The sequence below is a fragment of the Chlorocebus sabaeus genome, chromosome 25, assembly GCF_047675955.1.
Source record: "Chlorocebus sabaeus isolate Y175 chromosome 25, mChlSab1.0.hap1, whole genome shotgun sequence".
In the NCBI taxonomy this organism is placed as follows: domain Eukaryota; kingdom Metazoa; phylum Chordata; class Mammalia; order Primates; family Cercopithecidae; genus Chlorocebus; species Chlorocebus sabaeus.
In genome coordinates this window covers 42,310,203-42,326,517 of record NC_132928.1, presented here as the reverse complement: position 1 = coordinate 42,326,517, position 16,315 = coordinate 42,310,203, and the positions used below count along the sequence as shown (strand labels likewise).

At 39.6% G+C, this 16,315-nt stretch overlaps 1 long non-coding RNA gene across 1 annotated transcript in view; it reads left to right on the top strand.

Moving 5' to 3' along the window:
- Window positions 1–13,358, top strand: part of LOC119619775 (uncharacterized) — a 33,026-nt gene extending 19,668 nt beyond the window's left edge. The window contains exons 2-3 of the long non-coding RNA XR_005236243.2: window positions 6,800–6,920; window positions 13,154–13,358. This is a non-coding gene — a long non-coding RNA (uncharacterized lncRNA). The remainder of the gene's footprint in view (window positions 1–6,799; window positions 6,921–13,153) is intronic.
- Window positions 13,359–16,315: the final 2,957 nt, after the last annotated feature.

Below are 16,315 nucleotides of genomic sequence, written 5' to 3'. Positions count from 1 at the left end.
CCAAGTATTCAATGCCTATTCCACTCTCTCTGTCCACGTGCATGCTATTTAGCTCCCACTTATAAGGGAGAACTTAGTATTTGATTTTCTGTTTCTCAGTTATTTTCATTAAGATAATGGCCTCTAGTTCCATCTATGTTCCTTCAAAAGACATAATTGTAACATACTTTCAAATTTTTTATGGCTCAGTAGTATGCTCAGTAGTATTCCATGGTGGCTATGAGATTCTTCTGTTTGGTTTGGTGAATTGTTAAAGCATTTTACTATATTTTTTAATTCCCTCAATGAACTTTTTATTTCCAGAAGTTGTCTTTTTAAAAAATATCTATCACTTTGGCAAATTTTTTACCATTTCCCTGAACTGATTTTCTGATATCTTTGTATTTTTTTATTAGCTTACTCTTGGATCTCATTGAGCTTCTTTAAAATCAATATTTTGAATTATTTATCTGATATTTCAAAGATTTGATTTTCATTAGGATTTTTTGCTAAAGAGTTAGTGTGATCCTTCAGGGGTGTCATAACACTCTGTTTTTTCATACTTCCAGAATTGTTTCTCCCGTTTCTTCTCATAGGGAGAAATTATTTCTCCTTATTTTTGAATTTTTTATTTGGATGGAACTTTTTTCTTCCCTTGAGGATGTGACTATAATGTATGTTACATACAGCCACTTGGCTTTGGTTCTGAGTGCTTTCTGTGGTAAAGATTCTGTATGTAGAGTCTTGGTTGTAGATATCCTTAATGTGGTGAATTTCTCAAATGCTGGTTGTAGTAGCAATGTACTGGGGCATGTGAGCAGGCTCATGGCCTCCCCCAGGGTCAGAATAGTGGAGGTCTCCAGAAGCTTCTTATCTTGTTCCCATGCACTGTGCGCTTGTGTCAGGAGATTTAGTATTGGGTTGTGTAGTTTAACCTCCAAGTCAGTAGGTGGTTCTTTCATGTAAGAACCAAGTGTGGTGGTAGCAGAAGGATTGATCCTCGTTCTTTGTTTACACGGAGAAGCTCTTTGTTGGCTCAGGCAATTGGTTGGTCTGTGGAATGCTCAGTGGTCTGGGCTTCCCACTCCGCTCCACAGAAGGGATGAAGCTAGTTGGAGCTGGACTGGGCAAGCTCACCCTTGGATCCCCCAATGGCAAGTACAAGCACCAGCCCTGACAGAGGTGCTAGGGAAGCTTAGGGTGAAATGTGCTGGGATATCCCCAGAGTATGGGAGTGGGGTTGCTCCAGCTCTATTGCCTGGACAGGCAGGAACATGACCCATTTCCCTGTCACACCCTTGTCCTGGTAGTCAGGACACACAGTTCTGTCAGACACTCCTGTCCATATCTGGTCTGCAATGTTGCCAAGGGCCATAAAAGACACCTGCCTTGTAAACTCACTGTCAAAATGGCTGTGGTGCAGAAACTGCCCCCTCAGCCCCAGACACAAAAACCTCTAGCTCTCCACTACAGGAATGCTGGTGCTCTATGTAAAGAGGGAACAGTTCCCCACCTTTCACATAACTCTGGGCCTAGTGTGAACACTGCCAGTGGGAATGCAGTCACCCCTAATTACCTCAGAAAGGCTTTCCCCCAGCATGCTTGTGCCAACTTCCTATGGGAGTGGCCACAGCTGTGCTTGTAGCAGTGAGCGGAGGAAGAGTAGAAGTACTCCTCTCTATGCCTGGGCCTGAGCACGGAGGCTGCTTGGCCACTGGAATGGAACTACAGTCCTCCCTTGCAGAGCCAACCACAGCACTTGTATCTCTGCTGGAAGCAGGACCATCATTACAGCTCACAAATGGGAAACACTTGGGCACTGAAAAGCACATGATCTGATTTTCTTTGTCCCAAGAAGTGCTCCCTTCATAAGCTGCACTCTCCCTTCTTTTAGGAGCAACACTTCCTCCCCAGGGATAGACTCCCTCCCCAGGGGATAGACCCCTGGAAATTCTGCAGCTCCCCCAGGTCCAGCCAGTCCTTTGCAGCTGACATAATCTGAGCAGGCACTGGGGAGTGTCTGCAGGGGTTCCTGTGATATGGAGACACAACGGCTGATATTCCCTGGGTAAGACACAGTTATCTGATAGCTTCACCACAAGTATGGTGCCGGATCACCACTGCCCAAGTTAGAGGAAGGGTGAGTAACCTGTAGTGAGTTGGTAGTCTGATAATGCCCTCAGAAAGTCACCAATTTGCTGTCTATACCAGCATATACCAGTGTTTGGGCTCACAAAGGTAGAGGAGCTGTCTGACAGTTCAGATATCAGAGGTCTACCACAGGGATGAGGGAAGCCAAAACATTTCCACCTATCTTTCTGATGAAATACCAGTTGTTTGGGGTTCCCAGCTGATTTCTGCCAGTCTTTTGCTTTCCTCTTTTTCTGTGCCCCAGCTTCTTCCTGGGAGTTCTCCACTAGGTTCTAACACTTTCCCCTCGATAATCTATTTGAGTTATGATTACAAGTAAGTAATCTTGGTTCCTCTTGTGACAACTGGTATCTGATGTCTCTAGTCAGCCTTCTTGAACTAGAACCTCATGTCATAATGTTTACAAAATAATTTTACTTTGTATAATATTTGGAATGAAAATATACTATAACATACTTAGCCATTTTTTTCTTCTTTACATCTAGATTTTCTGCATACTGTTTTTAATATCATTTGAATGTCATTCTCATTCCTGAATACATCTAGATTCACATGCTCAAAATCTAAAATATTGATAAAGATAAATCTTGGAAGGCTCTCTCCCTCTCAGATACCAGCCATGACCTACATGCTATTTAAATTAGTGTCTTGTCTTCCAGCCCTCACCAGCGCACAAGTGAGTTGGCAACATATCTCACCCTTATTCCTCCTCCTGTGGCATGATCCAGGCTTTCCTAAATCAGGGCCTTGGAAAGACTGCCTTCAGGAGCCACTAGTGTTGATCTCAACTCTATACTTTAATGCTCCTACTATTGTCCTTGTTGCTATAGGTAACATTGCTGAAGGGTAACCTTGAAGAGACCTTGGTTTTAGCTGTTACATCAGCATCATGCCTGTTACCATGGGTATTCTAGTGGGTGTTGTTGCTGCTCCAGTGTAACTGCCCGATGGGTTCTTGCCTACTGTCCAGATAGAGTCAATTTATCATGGCAGGGGAATTGCGATAAAGTGTTTAATTTGCAGAGGCAGCTGAAAAGGAGACCAGAGTTTTATTTTCAATCAGATTAGTCTCCCAGAGAATGTGAGGGCTAGGATTTTTCCAAGGTATTTTGGGGGAAGGGGTTTGGGGGTTTAGGCAATGTGTGCTTGCTGCTGATTGGTTGGAGGCATATCTGTGTGGGAATGGTCCTCTTGCATGCTGAGCCACTTCTCTGTGGGGTCACAGGAGGAGTTGGTGGGTCCAGGTGGAGCCATTGGTGTTCCAACATGCGAAAAAACCTGAAAAGATATCTCAAAAGGCTAATTTTACATTCCACAATGGTGATGCTATCTGCAGGAGTAATTGGGGAAGTTGCATATCTTGTGACCACTTGTATATAACGGCTGGCAACTGTTCGTATCTACACCTTAGCAGAATTCAGGCTTCTCCATCCACCTCGCCTGGTGGTGTCTCATTAACTTTACAAAGGTGGTTGAGTTTTGGGGAAGGGCTATTATCATTTAAACTATAAACTAAATGGCTCCCAAAGTTATCTTGGCCTAAGCACAGGAATAATTAAAGGCAGCTTGAAGGCCAAAGGAAAGATGGGATTTAGCCCGATCAGATCTCCTTCACTGCCATGATTTTGCCATTATTGTAATTTTTGCAAAGGCAGTTACACTAGCAAAGACTATGTCTTAAGTGACCATGGAACATCATCTAAAATGACACATTTTTGAGCCAAAGTCAATGCCATCAATATTTATACTAAGGGAGACCACCCCTCATATTGTCTTATGCCCAATTTCTACCTCCAAAGAAAGAAGGAAAAACTTAAAGGCAGAAATGAAATCCACAGGCAGATAGTCAGGTGCCACGCCCCGGGCTTGGTAGTTAAAGATTGACCCCTGACCTAACTGGTTGTGTTATCTATAGATTCCAGACATTGTATGGAAAAGCACCGTGAAAATCCCTGTCTTGTTCTGTTCCGTTCTAGTTACCAGTGCTTGCAGCCCCCAGTCACATACCGGCTTCTTGCTCAATCGATCACGACCCTCTCACACAGACCCCTTAGAGTTGTAAGCCTTAAGTGGGATAGGAATTGATCATTGCGGGGAGCTCGGTTTTTGAGACGTGAGTCTGGCCAATGCTCCTAGTCAAATAAAGCCCTTCCTTCTTTAACTCAGTGTCTGAGAGGTTTTGTCTGTGGCTCGTCCTGTTACAATACTGGGCAAACAGGTGTAAACTGAGCAAGCTGACACCTATGGTCACCTAAATTGTAGCAGGGACTTTCTGTGCACCAACATTAGATTTAATTTCCTTGATTTCTTACAGCCTGTTTTCTTTTTTTTTTTTTTTTTTTGAGACAGAGTCTCACTCTGTCGCCCAGGCTGAAGTGCAGTGGCCGGATCTCAGCTCACTACAAGCTCCACCTCCCAGATTTATGCCATTCTCCTGCCGCAGCCTCTTGAGTACCTGGGATTACAGGCGCCCGCCACCTCACCAGCTAGTGTTTTGCACTTTTTAGTAGAGACGGGGTTTCACTGTGTTAGCCAGGATGGTCTTGATCTCCTGACCTTGTGATCCACTCGTCTCGGCCTCCCAAAGTGCTGGGATTACAGGCTTGAGCCACCTGCGCCCAGCCACAGCCTGCTTTCTTAAAGACTTCAGAAGAAGGTCATCTGAGTGAAGGGGAGAAAATAGGATACTATCAAGGCTAAATTCATCCAAGTCATATTTTTATCCTCACAAAACCGGAACACCTATGGTACACCCTGAGTGTTTAGGAATTAGTGTTTGTTTTCACTCTTGCCGATAGTTCCGTGGTGTTTGGCGTTGTCAATTGTTCTAAATTCCCTTTCTCTTGTCTACTAAGAAACCCATTAAGTTTGTGCAAGGTGAAGCAGGAGACTGCAAAGAATAGCCCAAGGAGCAGCTTCTAAGAGCCTAAGACTGAAGCTTCTTTCATGTTCTGTCAAAGAAATCCTACACTTAAGGGAAGGTGTGGTGCCAGACCTTTCCTTTATAGCTTTAGCTATACGTTGTAATTGTCTTTTTTATGGTTTAGTTTTATATTTCGAGATCATAGGAAGAATTTGATTTTGGAGGGCTTTGATTTTATTAACTTGTTATAATAAGTGAAGGATGTGAAAAGAAAATAAATCTTTGTGCCCCTAAATCACTAAGCTAAAGGAAGAAGTCAAGCTGGGAACTGCTTAGGGCAAACTTGCCTCCTATTCAGGCAATTCTTCAGCCTCAGCCTCCTGAGTTGCCGGAATTACTGGCACCCACCACCACACCCAGCTAATTTTTTGTATTTTTAGTAGATACAGGGTTTCACCATGTTGACCAGGCTGGTCTTGAACTCCTGTCCTCATGGTCTGCCCACCTCGGCCTCCCAGAGTGCTGGGATTACAGGTGTGAGCCACCACGCCTGGCCTCCTGCCTTCCATTCTATTCAAAGTCATCCCTCTGCTCACTGAGATAAATGCATATCTAATTGCCTTCTTTGGAAAAGCTAAACAGAAACTCAAAAGAATGCAACTATTTGTCTCTTACCTGGAAGCCCCCTCCCTGCTTCGAGTTGTCCTGCCTTTCTGGAAAGAACCAATGTACATCTTACATATTTTGATTGATGTCTCACATCTTCCTAAAAAGTATAAAACCAAGCTGTGCTCTGACCATCTTGGGCACATGTCATCAGGACCTCCTGAGGCTGTGTCATGGGCACGTGTTGGCAACCCTGGCAAAATAGACTTTCTTTTTTTATTGTTTATTTGTTTTTGTTTTACTTGGTTTCATTTTATTTATTTATTTATTTTACACATTAAGTTCTAGGGTACGTGTGTACAACGTGCAGGTTTGTTAGATATGTATACATGTGCCATGTTGGTGTGCTGCACCCATTAACTATACATTAGGTATATCATTTACATTAGGTATATCTCCTAATGCTATCCCTCCCCCTTACTCCCCACCCCATGGCAGACCCCAGTGTGTGATGTTCCCCACCCTATGTCCAAGTATTCTCATTGTTTAGTTCCCTCCTCTGAGTGAGAACATGCGGTGTTTGGTTTTTTGTCCTTGCAATAGTTTGCTCAGAATGATCTAAATTAACTGAGAACTGTCTCAGATATTCGAGGTTCACATTTTGGTAACCATGAACGGATTCTGAGTGGAGGTGCCCTTGACCTTTGACAAATCTCCTATCAGTATTTGGTACTAGCCTGAGCTGTCTTTATGACTCACACCAATAGGACAATTTGCTGAGTCCTGGAAGCACCCCCTCCGGAGAATCCATGATCTCCTAAAATGTGATTACTATCTAAAGTTTATTTTGCTGTACAACTCCTTTTTTGGGGAGTTTTACTTGCTTCCAACACAAAGAAGGCAAGTTTTTCCTATTTCCAAGACGTTAGAAGGCAAATAACTCCTTTATGGAGTTTGAGCTGGCGTTCAACAGGGAAAATAAGCTTGAGTTTTTTCCTGCATCTAGGATGGTAGAGAGCAGTCTTCACCCTGAGACCCAGCCCTAGGTAAGTAACTGAATTGGTGTTTGTATTGCTAAAGTTAAGCTTAATAACCAGCTGGTCTTGATTTCGCCTTACTGTTAGAGCACTCCATAATTGTGTAAGTTGTGCAATTGTTTTGCTTAACTTTGGTTTGTTTCTGTTTTTGTTATTGTTTAAGTGTTTTTTCTATTGGGTTTGACCAACTCTATATCCTACTTGATCAACTCCAAAGGAAAGCTTCCAATTATGGGGAAGGAGTCCTCTGAAGTGGCTAAATTCACACATACACAAAAGAAAAGGTAGTGTGGTGAAGGGAGAAAGCCAGCAAAAGGAAAAAAAAAGGAAAGATTTTTGATGTTGACTACTTAAGGGCCTTTATTTACATAACAAGGCCACCTATTTGGTAGCCAGGCCAAACTGAAAGAGCAATGGTTGTCTCCCCAAGCTGCCGTTCCACAGCTAAAGTTCTGCTTTCTTTTTTTCACCACAACAGTCTGGGTTTGGTTCCTAAATCAAGCCCTTCCTGGTTTGATACTTGGTACTTCTGAAATAGCAGCAATTTATCCTAGCTGAAATATGGTAATGAGATTTAAAAAACTTTTTTTTTAAAGGACCTCAATGGTTAAAAATCAGCTTCAATTAAAGCTAACATCCAAGATGTGTGTGGGTGTGCGTGTGCGCGCGCATGTGTGTTTGTATTTAAAAGGCTTTCATGGTTTTGTTGTTGTTGTTGTTTTCCTAAGAATTGGTTAGAAACAATGAAATTTTCTTAAAAGGTTGATTGACTCTTAATAAATTATATGAGATTTTAATTGTTTCAACCCAAAGTTTAATTTTTATTGCATCTCACCATTTTCAGTTTTCTCTCCCCTTTTAAAAGGCACGAAATGGTTACTGTCTTCTTCAACTCTGCTTGGAGTTGTCCCACCTTGCTGGATGGAACCAATGTACATCTTATATATATTGATTGATGTCTCATGTCTCCCTAAAAATGTATAAAACCAAATTGTGCTCCAACCACCTTGGGCACATGTTGTCAGGACCTCCTGAGGCTGTGTCTCAGGCACAGGTCCTCAATCTTTGCCATATCAACTTTCTAAATTAACTGAGACCTGTCTCAGATATTCGGGTTTACAAGGGTAACAAAAATTAACTTGTAAAATAAATTAAAGGCTACTTCTGCCAGTGTTTTGAGACCAGTATATTTTAACAAAATTTTTATTTAATGATTTCTGTCTTTCTTGTATAGTCATACAGAATTCACAAAAAGGACAGGACATAATGTTTGAAGGCTTTACCTGACCCGATTTAGACATCTGAAAATCACTGCTTGAAAGACATGGATCAACCAAATCCAAATATTTTAAGTATCTAGAAAGTTAAATTGGAAACTGAAAAGACATGCTTGTCTTATGCTTCACAAAGATGCCTAAGCATTGGATTTTTTAATGTGTAATTATTCTACATAGCTCTCCTGAGCTCTCAACATTAGGCAGCCTACCACGTCGAAATGGTATAATCAATCCACAGATGAACACTTCTAAAGAAAACGAATGTTCCCAAATTCCATAAAGATTGATGATGTCTCTGAAAGGATGGCATATACTTTGTGACAGAGTAAGATTTCTTGTCTGGCTTGGGAGCCATTGACTGCAGTCACATTGCTATTCAAGTAGTGGTAGTTAATGATTTAATCTTTATTAATAGAAGAAAAGATTCCATTTGTTTAATATGCAGGTTATTTGTGATGCTAAATGCAATGTAATTGATGTAATTTAAAAGTTTCAGAGATAATGTCATGATTAATTCATCTGTAAACAATCTGGCATCTTTCATTTTATTGAGGCAGGCAAAATTTTTAACTAGCTGAAATGTGAGTAAGAACATTCATGACAACAATTATCATTTAAAAATACAATGCGGTATGAAAGATGAATGTCCTACAGGGCATTGTGCATTTGCTGTAAGGTCTTAAGAGCTGTAATTCGGCATGATTCATTGTCTCTGTATGAAAGAAACACGAGGGCAGCATAACTAGCGTTGTGTCTTTGGACTGAATAAAGTTTTAGAATTTCATGAAGGAGGTCACTGAGTATATTTCAAGGGTCAATTTCTTGAGAGTTTTGCTGCCCCTATGCAACTATTCATTCATTGAATCATTTACTCATTCATTCAATAAATATCATGGAGTGCCTTTTAAAAGACAAATGCTTTGAAAGAACTGGGGATATGTAAATATAGATTCTTTCTGCCATCAAAGAACACCTAAAGTATTAAAGAGTATAGTTTAAGTAAGATGAAATTAATATCCCACGAAATACATAAAATGGATACCAAGGGAGCAATGAAAGAAGGCATTTAACCCAGGCTTGGGAGACAGGCTGATCAGAAGCTGCTGGAGGAATTGACATGTGAAAACTGTATCTTATTAAACGATGCAGATAAAGTCACTGAAAAGTTATTACAGGCAGAGAAGATGACATACAGAAGCAAGAGATTTAAAAATAAAGCCAAACAAAACAATATGTGTTATTTATGAGCCATTTGGTGATGTTAGAGAGCAATGTGCAAGGCAAGAAATGTTGCAGAGCAAGATCGAGATCGAGTAACCAAATGGTTACTCATTCTTATTGGCTAAAACTTTTACCCCAAACTCCCATGTATTCCTCTGCTGAAATCAACCGAATTGATGATGCAACTCCTCAAATGCAGACCTGCCTGTAAAAAGAGTTGGGTCAGTGAATTGTGGTGAGAAAGTGGGTATTGACTTCGGGGGTTTCACCTGTGATGAAAGAATAAGTATGGAATAAAGTCATGTACCAACACATAAAGTCCAGCATGGAATAAAGTTATATATCAACAGATTAAGACCAAGCAGGTGGGCTTTCTTTTTGTGGAAGGTGGGTTAGGGATGTTTTTCAAACGTAGTGTTTTCTAAGCTATTTACAAATGTTAACTATGTAAGCTTTTTTTTTTTTTTTTTTTTTGATGAGGTACAAATTATTGCTGTAGATGAATAAATAGAAACACAGAAAGAGTAAGCAAATTGCCCAAACTCACTCACACATTTTTGAGTAGAAGTGTCAGGATTTGAATTCAGGCAGTCTGGCTTCAGAGTCTCTGCTCTTCTACGCTCTAAATACACTATATTGTATAGGTTGGGTTTTTATATATATATATATATATATATATATATATATATATATATACACACTAATAAGGACATAGAATAGTGAAAAAAAGTTATCATTTGGAATCTCCGAAATCCAGTTTTGCTTAATAATAATTAAAGAGGTCCTTTAATTAAGAACTTTAGGCCGGGTGCAGTATTTTATGCCTGTAATCCCAGAACTTTGGGAGGCCTAGGTGGGAGGATCACCTGAGGTCAGGAGTTCAAGACCAGACTTGCTAACATGGTGAAACCTCGTCTCTACTAAAAATGTAAAAATTAGCTGGGTGTAGTGGCACATGCCTGTAATCCCAGCTACTCTACTCAGGAGGCTGAGGCAGGAGAATTGCTTGAACCCAGGAGGCAGAGGTTGCAGTGAGCCGAGATCGTGCCACTGCACTCCAGCCTGGGCAACAGAGTGAGATTCCATCTCAAAAATAAAGGAACTTTAGACACACAACCACAGTTTAATTATAAAAAACTAAACTCACGTCATTTAATGAGTTCCTATATCAAATTACCTATAACGTCAAGAATAACACACAGGTGCACTATACTATTTATTCATTAGTATACCTAGCGCTGAGTTTATAAAATAGATTACCTTCGAGAATAAGGAATCTAGGACTGGAAGAGAATGCAAACATTTTAGAATGAGCATTTAGAAAAATGAGACAGTGTGATGGGGATTTAACTAGAGATTAGTAAAAGGCATGTTAATCAGCTACGAAGTCTGACTGAGTCTGACTTGCATACATTGGCAGTGGACCAAGTGACCTGGCTTTATGACTCGACTTTCACTCACTAACAACAGTCAATAGAGCAGGAAGATGCGTGCATATGTATCCGTGTGTCTGTGTGTCAGGGGTTGAGGAAGCAAATGATCCTTTCTACAATCAGGGTTGCTGAAGGGAAAGGCAGTAAGGCAGATGGATAAGGGAGCAATTGGAATTTTAGGAATATATATTTACATAGTTTTGTACAGTTCAGTAATAATCCAGATAAATTGCTTAGGCCAGATGGTTGGTTTATCCAGCCATGCAGTGTGCCTTTTTGTATGCAAATGAAATGTCTACATATCAAGAGAGCCTTGGGCAGAATCCAAAATGAAGCAGCCAATTTGCCCTAAAAAGTGATAAATTTAGGACCCGGAGAGGAGAATACTGGAGGTTGACAATATTGTTTCCTAATATGTACTAGTGATTTAATTTTAATAAATTGATGTGAACTCGCCGGTCATCTAATTGTTCTCTAATAGATGTGTTGTAGAGACTTTTTTTTTCTTTTTTTTTTTTTTTTGCATAAGTATGGCACAGAGGAGGCTAATAAAACTAACGTTTTCTGCAATTTTTGGTTTATTCAAACCATTTCAATTTCAATTTCTCAAAAACTCATCATTGGAAGAAAATTAACAAGCCCCTAAATGATCATGAAATTGCAAATTCTCACAGTAGCCTCAAAGAAATGCCTATCAGATCAAAATTGGGGAAGAAAGCATAGTTGAGTAGAATGAGATAGAGTCCTGAAGATCATGATTAAGACAATGACGGCTATTTCACCTGAAATCTCTGCCACCCTCACTAAATGTGTGCTTTATCAAGTAATTCTTTCTCCTTTGACTAGGGTGGGATAGGGAAAAGGTGGCTCTGAAGTTGGCCAGTGCCTAGCTTCAAAAGAAGAGCTGGCAATTCAAATATTTTCTTGATAATTTAGGATTGGGAAGTCATGTTGCTGAGTTTCTATGATTAGAAACTAAAGGAAAGTTTGAAAGAGAGACAAAGTATAAAACGGCATAAATTATGGGTAAACAAAGGATTCCTTCTGGAAGAGAGAAGAGGATAGGGTAGAAATTCCATGAGTGACAGATCAAGCAGCCCCTGAAGTTGTTTTAGAAAAAGACATTAGTGATCTTGGTGAATTGGGTTGTCTAATCATTTTGGTAGGCTCTTCTGTTCCCTCCCTTCTGAACCCTTGCCACAAAAACTAAACATATGACCCAAACCTCATCAAGTATATTACTTCACTTGCCTGGCAACAATGATTGGGCCAAGGCATAAGCATGTGACCCAAGCAGGGCCAATCAGATTTTTTCCCCTGGAGTTGTTATTTGGTCGTTGATAGGAGGAAATACTTTTACCCCTGACGATTGCTAGACTGAGATACTGGCAGTAATAGTAATCTTCCCTAGTCACTGGAAGTAGCCTGTGTGCAGTAGGAAAGAAAGAGATCTGTCCCGCTGAAAGAGAAACAAAAGCCAAAATAAGAAACAAATGGAGAGGGGGGTCTTCATTCCCATCTAAGAAGGTTTGGCTGTGTAGCCTCAATTCTGTAAGCTGCACTTGAAATCAGGTATTCTGACTTGGTTACTGGCATCTTTCAGGTGCCAGTTTTAAGTCCTATACTCATCTAAACAAAATTAGCCTCCTAAAAATAATGAGTCACTCCTCACCTCCCCAGTCACCCAAGAGTGTGTTCTTTGTAAAAAGAGCATCACTAAGTAAAATGGGAGCTTAAGAAATCAAGTAATAGAAGGCTGTGGTCAGAAGGAAGAGTTTCTGAATTGAAGAGCTTGATCATGCAGCAATTCTGAGAGATGGTGAGATCTAATAGAAGCAATGACGTTGTTAGATATTATCAATGCATATTTTCTGGGGGTCATGAGAATGATATATCAGAGACACGGGTAGAAAATGTCTTGTTGTTTCATTTAGAAAATCGTTCAGAAGGAAAGGAAATTAGACGTTAATAGGTCCTAGCAATGAGGATTTTTAGACAATGGTATATGAAATCAGAAGGGAAAAACTGTTGAACCACAATGAAGGAGCAAAATGCCAGATGAAGCAGAGATACTGTAATGAAATCTACCAAACATATTGAGTGTCAGGTACAGGCAGAACATTAGATTATTTCTATTTTAAATTTTATAGCACAAGTGAAAAGTTGTTTGTTTTGGTTTTTCATTTTTGCTATTTGGAGTAACAGAACATTTATGAAGAAGAGAAAGACACTCCATTAGGTATACAGTCTGCAGAAATAGTACAATTTACGTCCAGAGAGAACTTTGCTTGTGAGGGCCGCCCACTTGATACGAATGTTGTTTGATAGTTATCACTTTGATTTCCGCAGGTACCATAGAGATATCCCAAGACCAAAGGTGTGGCTAAATATAAAGTAATGGGGTCTCTAAATTAATGTCCACTAGGTGGCAGTAGACTGTGGTTTTTATTAATAACACTAGTCTTTAACTATATTTGTAGTATATTTAATTTCCACTGAAGTCTTAAAGATTTTGCTATGCAAACTGTTATTTCTAACATGTACATATCTTAGAGAATCATTTATTGTAATTTTCTTCTTTTCTAGATGAGTTTATGCCCAGGACCACCAGATAATTGAGTCCTGTACAAAAGCTTCTGACTAATCCATGTGCTGTGGCTCAGGACTATACACAGAAAAAAACACAGTTTTTAAATTGATTGTTTAAAAGGAAACATATTTATGACATTTGCTCCATGATGTGTATCTCTCACCTTGTTAGCTCAGGCAGAATTAAAATGCTAGACAATAATGTTCCATGCCACTGTGCTTACTCAGGTCTCTCACATCGGTGCACTTCTGGCACCAAATCACATGACATTTGAGTAATAGCTGTCTCCTGTGTGGACTTTACACCACATGATGTCAGGGGCCATTCATTCTATTCCAATTATATAAATCATAGATTAGAACAGGTCTTGGCAAGGACTGGGTACTATGTGAATATTTTAGAATAAATGTATGAGCACAAAATATTTTATGTGGTTATATATCTAGTAAAACACGGAAAGCTAACATATCCTTTCATTAGACTTCAAGAATACTCCGGCAAATATTTATCAGCAAAAGGAACCAGGAAAAATGAAAGAAGAAATAAAATTAAAATCCTGGACAGACCAAAAATAAATGATACAGAGCATTTAGGTAGTCAGAAGCTGTGCTCACTGGTTTCCAAAAAAGGTAAAGAACAGCCTGCTAGGAACACACTGTATCTCAAAGGGCAAAACAATAACATCAAACCTTTCTCCTCTGCATTGCAAATACCATTTGCATTTCAATGACACTACACTCTAAAGAATATGCTCTAAGTTTGTTAGATAAGCCACATGTGCTCTGTTTCAAATCACATAGTAATAAAAGTGTTCCAGTTCTTTGATAGATTTACATAATTCCCTGCTGGACTACCATTGATTCCCCTTAAGAAATGTATGTAGACGCTCTATGAAAAATAGAGTTTCTTAAATCCAACTTCCTATGTGGAATGTATTATTACTTTATAGAAAAATAATTTCTAGCTGTTTTCCTGTTGTTCCCAAGAGTCTTTCCAATTTCTTTGTATATCTGTCCTAGAATGTTCAATTTTCTCAAGCCCCTTAAAAAATCATTCTTGCTTTTCTACTCATTTTCACTTGTTAATCTTGACCCAGTTTTCTCTTGGTTTCATATTTTATCATTCTACTTTTATTCTACTCTCTACCCTCTCCAACTCCCCTCAATAAATTGGGTTTTTTTTGGTCACCATACCCCTATTTGTTTGGAATATTATCGAATGTTGGAAAGCATAAGTTTGTCTTAGGACGCAAAGTTTCTAACAAAGATTGATTCTTCTTATATTAAATAACTGATTCTTTTTACTTTTCATGGCATTTTAGAATATAGGGTAGGATTGCAATCCCTGAAATGTACCTATTCTGAATTAAATTTATTTATTTATTTTCTCAGCACACCACAGAGGTTGTGCCATCACTTTTTTGTATCATGCTGCCCCTGATTTTGCCTCCTAGTGGGCCTGAGACATCCATCTTTCCACGACTGTGGTCAAGAGATTAGGACTGTTATAAATGAGGCACAAAGAGAATTACTATTCCAAGTAGAATTTTGCAGTCAGTAAGATGTTAAAGATTATCTAAAGAATATCAAGTCAAATCCAGAAGTCTCAGCTAAAAGTATTTCTTCTTCAACATACAGATTTTATACTGCCCATCAACAAGGGATAGGCCTTGGGACAGATTTATTCTAAGAAATGAGGACAGAGTAGAGAAAGAAAAAATTTGATACTCTTTTTATGGCACCGTGGAGCTGGGAGACTTTGAGAAATATGAGAAAGGACATAAGAGAGGCAGACGACACATGAGTTTTCATGTTTTCTCTCCAAACAGATAGGCAGTCTGGAAAAGCCAGGGATGTGGCTTTTGACTAGAAAAATGTTTGGGACTCTGAAAGGGGTTTGCTTCAGATAACTGCCCTGCACAGCTTGAGGGTGACCACATCAGGGAAAACACAGTGGCACAGTGTGGTGACAGAGGGCTGATGTTCAATATCTAAGTCATTCTTCCTGCCTGGCATGAATAGAGCTATATGTTCTAAGGAGGGACTTTGGAGGTGGCTAAATGGACAGTTGGATAGTCTGCCATGTGGCCAATTCTGTTGGTGATTCTGCAGATGAACTACCTGCACTGGGACTCTGAGGGAAGATATTATAGAAATGCAGAGAGGTCTACAGTACAAGTAGGAGTTAAAATTAGGTCAACTCTGAGCCTGGTATGGTGACTCGGGCCTGTAATCCCAGAATTTTGGGAGTCTAAAGCAGGAGGATTGCTTGAGCTCAGGAGTTTGAGATCAGCCTGGGCAACATAGCCAAACCCTGTCTCTATAAAAAAATAGAAGAATTATATGGGTGTGATGGCGAGCACCTATAGATCCAGCTACTTGGGAGGCTGAGGTGGGAAGAGTGGTTGAGCCTGGGAGGTCAAGCCTGCAGTGAGCCATGATTGTATCACTGCACTCCAGCCTGAGTGACAGAGCAAAACCCTGTCTCAATAAATAAATAAATAAATAAATAAATAAATAAATAAATAAGAAAAAGAAAAAGTGAGGTCAACTCAACCACTGATTACTGCTAGACCCTGGCCAAGTTAGAGAAGACAACCCAGTGGATTAAACCTTTCTCCAAATTAAGCCACACTGCTAGCATGTCAGTGATGATCAAGAGGTCAAAGTAGTGAGTGAGGGCTAAAGAAGTGAGAGGACACTTAATCCCAGAAGTATTTCAATCCATGGGCAAAAGGATATTCTTACTAATAAGAATATTATTCTTACTAATAAGTAAGAGGAGGAAGTTTGCAGAAATCTGAAACATTGAAACAATTCTCTTAAAGACAGTGGGAAAGACTTAAGTGTCCAAACTGTTTTACACCAAATGAGTCTGTTTTTATTTTTATTTTTTTTCCAACCGGAGAACATTTAAAATTGTTTTGGTTGGGACAGAGGGTGAAGGAGTCTTGAAGAACATTAGATCAGATACACCAAATGACCAATTTGATAGATAGATTGATTGACTAACTTTGTAAAAACATTTAAGTTACTATGAGAGTAAATTCATAACTTTGCTACAAATGTTGTGGGAAAGTGGACAAGTCATTTCACTACTGTGAACACTAATTCACGTTTCCATTTGGAAAGATAAAGGGGTTGGGCTGCATAATTCTT